We start from the raw sequence: 6000 nt of genomic DNA on the forward strand, positions 1-6000 counted from the left end.
TGATGCAAACGAATGTAGTGCTATTAAAAAACTGTCACATATATTAATCTGAAAAACCTTGGCAGCTATGCCACAACAGTACGTGTTTCAATAGGTAGCAGGATAAAATACAGCTCACAGTAAAGATCAGAAATGAAAATAAAAGTGGGGCAAGCAGCGAATTAATGCAAGTACCATCAATGAATCGGCGCAGGTACACAGAGGAGAAATGGCAGACGTACTGTGCACACTCCAACTGAGAAACAAGGAGGCAGAAACAGATAGATTAACTGACACTGGGGCAGGCTTGAGAGATTAAGACACATGGGTATAAAGACTGCCACTAAAACTTAATGCAAAAAACGGGGTAGAAAGGCAGAGGGAACTCGCCCATCAACAGGGACACATAAATGGGGCAGCTTAGTATCAACCCAGGCTAGGCCTCTCTCCCAGCGTTTGGGACCCGGTCCCAACAGGTGCCAGGCCCCAACAACCGCAACAACATAATTAACAGTTAGTCGGCGTGGATCTACCGATGTGCCTGATAGCGCGCTCATTGGCAATTATATCATTAACATACACTGACAGACACTCGGTGGGTGGCAAGTGGTTACTAGTACTTACCAACTGTTCTTTGCATGACTGACATCGGTGACTCTCTGCAGCAGACTGCAGGCTCAGGCTGACTCGAGCAGCCCTCGCGGCAATCATTTTGGTTTGCCGCCAGCACCCACGTTAGCCAGTTCATGTGAGTCTATCCTGGTGGCACCCGAGCAATGGCCATAAAATAGCTAGGCCCCACTGTGCGGCGGCCCGGCTGGTGCGAGGCACGAGAGTCAGCAGCAGTCCAGCTAACGGAGCACCATGAGAGGAAAAATGACGCACTTAACTTAATGACGAGTTGCGAGTCTACTGTATCTGCGTTGTCAACCTGGTCCGTCTGCTCTAATTTGCGCCCGCGATCATGATTGATGCCTCTAATGCGCAGCGCTGGCGGCCCTCAGTGTCCACAGTCCTGTAGGTGGGAGTCCCCCGGTCTTCTGTGGCAACGTGCACGCCGGGGGGGGGGGGGGAGAGATGGGGGGGTCGGGGGAGGAGGGGATTTACTGCGGGGCTGCCCAATGCCTCAACTCAGTTTGAATCCCCCGCCACTTTGGTTTCTGGCCCACCGGCTTTCTCACTTTCTCATCCCCCGGATGTGAGGAGGGCGGCACGAGAGCGGGCTCCGGCGGCAAGAAATATGCAGCCAGGAGAACATCGCAACATTGTAGCAGTCACTCTCTCAGCAACTCGAGCTGAGAGCGGACAAACAATTAACTATTAACTTGCTGAGCCCAGCAGCTGCTGGCAGCACGTTCGGAGAAGCACTGAGAGCCGGGGCACAGGTGCCTGCAGCGTGCGCTGGCACCCTGGGTAGCTAGAAATCCATAGTGTGGCATTAATGCGTGACAATGCATTTCAGTGCGGTGTTGCGGAACACCACACTGAAATGCGTGAGTGTCACACCCAATGCGTGATGCTTGACAGGCATGATGGACTAGAGTTCAACTCGATGTTAATATAGGTCTAGGGAGTCACAGAGCATTCATGAGACATAGGCAAAGCGATGACCTTAAGTGTATGTCTAAGCAGTAGCGCAAGGATGGGAGGTTTTTGAACTTCTGGTTCATCCGCAGCTTACTTTCTGTATTAAGAAACTCTTACCCAAGACTAGGGGTCATGTATTAACTACTTACCTAGAAATAACTGTGTAACTTAGTATATCTGCTATGACCTCAACTAGAAGTTAGTGACCGGTTGACAAGTTGAGCCAGATGCCCAGCAGTGGCCCAGCTCGGGTCCTCATGGACCCTCGAGTCCAAGACAGACCTCTCCTCCCTTAGTAAGGATCTGAGGCAGTGAAAACCAACATTGTGAAACACAAACACGGAAGCAGGGCATGGCATCTCTGGTGCTTCTTAGTGTTTTAACACAATGTTAGTGCTTACAGGCTGGGAAAATCAGTATTGCATTAAAACTAAAAAATAAAAATAAAATAAACGCCAGCACGACCGACAGTGGTGGGCCTCAACAGGGCTATTTGTTTTTCTCTAAAGGAGCTTGTGGGCAACAGAAATGCTGGCTTTTGCAGACCACCTGGCTCTCTTGGTTCCCCCATCATCACCAATACATTCACATCTCCTGGAATTATGTATTTGAATGACACCCCTCCCAATAGCCCATCTGAAATGGGTGGGTGGAGATGGAGGTTTGGGGGGGACAAGGAGAGAGCACTGCAGTGTCACACTAGTAAAGTAAGTGGCTCCCGACCTCCTCCACCTTTCTCCTAGTTGCTCTCCATTTTATGTCATGTTGTGGCTGCGACTGCTTGTTTTTTTGGGGTGATGGGCTCTGTTCGTACTTGGGCTCTTAGAGCCAAGCCGGACCCCTGAGTACTGTGGCTCAGAACTTTCTATGAATTGTCTGGCTTGCTTACCTCTAACCTCATTGTGAGTGGGATGGACAGAAGAGAGATGTGTTGCTTATGAAGTGGCCTTGTGTGAGTGTTCAAGTATTTGTCGTGTGTATATGGGCTTACTTGACCATGGCCCCCGGATCTCTGTGCCGCATGGTTCAGAGCTGGGTCGGAAACACAACACTGCTGATAAGGTGGTAATTATTATTTTTTATTTCTAATGCCTCCAGCTGTTAAATTGGATTCCCTGCCTTTCCGTGCCTTTACAGTCAGCGTGAGACACGTCACTGTACGCGGGTGACTGAGAGGATTTCGGCTGCAAGGTTACCCTTAAGATCCTGTGGCTGTCAATAGAGTGGATTATTGTCTTATTTCAACTGTGCAGCTCTCTCTCTGCCATTCCCAGGGTCGGATTGGTAAGGCGGGCACTCGGGCAATGTGCCGGTGTAAGAGTTGCAGCAGCAGACCACTTTTCTTGGCATTATGGTGGCCAATTTTGGCTGTGTCTGTGCTGTTCAGGTGTCATCGCCAGCGGCCCAGTGGGGACATAAGCAGCCTTTCCGAGGCAGATAGGCCTCTATTTCTTCCCTTTTACCAACTGGGCGGAAGTATCATTCCCAGTCTCTCGTTGGACCGGCCCTTTAATGTATGCTGTTTGAGATTAGTGTGCCCACGCCTACTTTGCATACCAAACCAACCCTGGCCATGCCTATTATCCCTATTAATATCTCAACGGCGATGTTAACCCTTTTCCCACACGTATTCTCACACTTTGCATTGTGCGCTCACCCAGCATCCTAATAGCATTAAGCTGGTAATTTACTTTCCTGAATTATAGATCTGCCTGCTCCAGTCCACTTTTCTTCACACAAGAGGTGATTCTCTGCAACGGACTGCTCCTCCCCATATGTTGATGCCATATTACGTCACGCTGCTGCCTGCTACCGTGCCCATGCCATGTAGAACCATCAGTTGGCGCCCCTGAGTGCTTGTTCCACTGCGCCCCGGTCCCCCTGTCCTCGCCTCTGCAATTAGTTTGGTGATTCCAGTCTGAGAGGCCAGCTTGTGCAAGGCAGGATCGGGGCAGCAGGTCGGGCTGCAGCGGGAGCCCTACAGACCAGGAGCATGTGCTCTTTTGCAGGGACTCCAGCACAAGTGGTGAGTTTTAGCACTTTTCTCTCCTGAACCTGTCATGCTCCCCCATCTGTAGGCCGCCGTAAGTGAAATCTGGGCAGCCGAGGAGCACAATGGCCTTTTTTCGCCAAGTGGCGGTAGTCAGATTTTTATGGGCACAGCGCTGGCACCGCTTGGTGTTGCCTTGATACAGGTGTGACCCTGAATGTGCTCAAACTCTGACTCGGGTGGAGAAATCGGCTCAAAGGAACATAAGCAAGACTATAGAAGGCAAGTAGATGAGCTGAGCTGAGCTGAGCTGCATGGGAAATTACTACTCCGCCAAACTACAGTAAACCAATCCCAGAGACAAAATGAGCACCATTAATGGCACAAAATGATTAGTTCTGTAACTTGTCTTTGCTGTGTGTGCTGTTCCTGGCCTGTCTGCGCTACCGACCATACACTTGGCTGCATTCTGCAGGAGCCTTTATTCAGGGTCCCTTTGGATCTGAAAATATACATTCTAATAGTTAAAGCATTAGATCTTGAGGTAAAGTAGGCTGGCCCAAAGTTAATTTGTGGTGTTCAGAGTGGGCACACCGTGCCCCATTCTGCAGGAAACTGAGGTTACTTGGGGCGAGAGGCAGGTGGTCGCCTGGTATGGTGTAGGCGGTTTTCTTGAAGGCAGCCACTTCTATACCCTTACCCTTCCAGCACTCAAATAGACCTCGTCTGACTCTAAAAGTCATTTGGCTTGGTTCAAGTTGCACAGTGTACCCGACTGATGAGCCCTATCTGAAAAGACACGTTAGTGATAGATTCCTTACCTTAGAATATCCCCTGGCGTCAGACTGGATTAGCAGTACCCCTGCGCATCAGTAGGTGGCGTCCTGCGGCTCCGCGTCTGTCGCTTGCGTTGTATGCGCCGAGATGACATCACAGAGACTACTTAGGCGCCACCCATGCGCGCTGGCGTCAGTTCTTTCTTTTTCGGCGCCAGTAGGCGCAGATCCGGTTAGATCACGTACCCTGGTCATTTTTTGACCAGGGTACGTGATCCTGTCTGGACTGTAGGGCTATGGCCCCGAAGGCCCTGAGGGAACGGCGTCGGAAGTTGTTTGAAGTTTAGCACACATCCCCGCGCCGTTCCAGATCCAGGGGTCGTTCCAGTGACTCCTCACGGCATCGTCACTACCACTACTCTTCCCCTTCGGATTCGGGTAAGAGACGGCACAAAAAGAAGTTGTAGAAGCATTTTCGCTCTCCGACGTCCCTCCGTTGGTCCTCGGATGCAGACGAGGGGGTCAGGGGCTTCGCCCCTGCTGCTCCTTTGGAGCCTGGGAGTCCCGCGGCATACCCGCCTTACCTGGGTCCGTCAGCGACTCCTGCACAAATAAAAGAATTCCTTGCTGCCATGGACCGCCTGTTTAGGCCTCGTGCTCCCGCCGGTGCGCCTTTGAGCCCCGCGGTCCTGTGTCCGGATCCTGCTGGTCCGTTGACTCCTTCGGCGGATCCAGCTCCGGTGCCGCCAGCGGCTCCATCCCCAAGCCGCAGGATCCTGCGCCCTTGGCTCTGGCCTCGGCTCCAAGAGGTCCCATGCTGCCGGCTCCAGCCCCGGTGCCTCCCTCGGCTCTACCGGCCGCACCGCAGTGGATCCCGCTGGTTCCGCCTCTGCCCTAGTTCCCGGAGGGCTTTGTCCCCACCTGGGATACATATTGAGAACCAGCACCGTTCCCGCCGCTGTTTATTCCTTCACTGGTCCCTGCCCCGCCACTGAGGCCTGTGCCTTCGGGGCTGGCGGAGGAGGATGACTGGGAAGGGTTTGAGGACCCGATTGGACTGGGTGGATGACTTGGAGGAGGCCGGTGGCCTCGCCGTCTCTTCTGATCTGGGACTTGCCTCTCCCCGCCCACCATGGAGAAAGGCGCCTCGTATACGGTGGTGCTCCGTTGGGCTGCTGAGGTGCTTAACCTCGATCTCCCCACGGTGACCCTGAAGACAAATCTCCTCACAGAGGTTCTCCTGTCAGCGTACACTTCTTCGGAGCCGCTGCTGCCCTTTAATGATGCCCTCACTGAAGTCTTGTTGGGCACTTGGTACCGGCCTGCCACAGGGCCCCTGTGGATAAGAATGTCGCCCGGCGCCGGGTGACTCTGCCTTTATTACCACTCATCCTACACCCGAAAGTCTGGTCATTCAAGCTTCTACATCCAAGAGTCCCTTTCCCACGGCTCTGCCGGTTAAGGACTCTAAGAGATTGGAGCAGTTTGGCAAGCGGTTGTTCTCTTCGGCCAGCTTAGGACTGCGGTCAGTGAACACTGCATGCCTTCTGGGCCGCTATTCCCATGTGGTGTGGGATTCCGTTGCTGAGGTGTTGCTACAGTGCCCGGAGGAGGTCCAGACTGTGCTGTCGCAGGCTGTGGCTGAGGGTAAGGACGCGGCTAGGTTCA

The sequence above is a fragment of the Lissotriton helveticus genome, chromosome 3_1 (assembly GCF_964261635.1).
Source record: "Lissotriton helveticus chromosome 3_1, aLisHel1.1, whole genome shotgun sequence".
Classification (NCBI taxonomy): domain Eukaryota; kingdom Metazoa; phylum Chordata; class Amphibia; order Caudata; family Salamandridae; genus Lissotriton; species Lissotriton helveticus.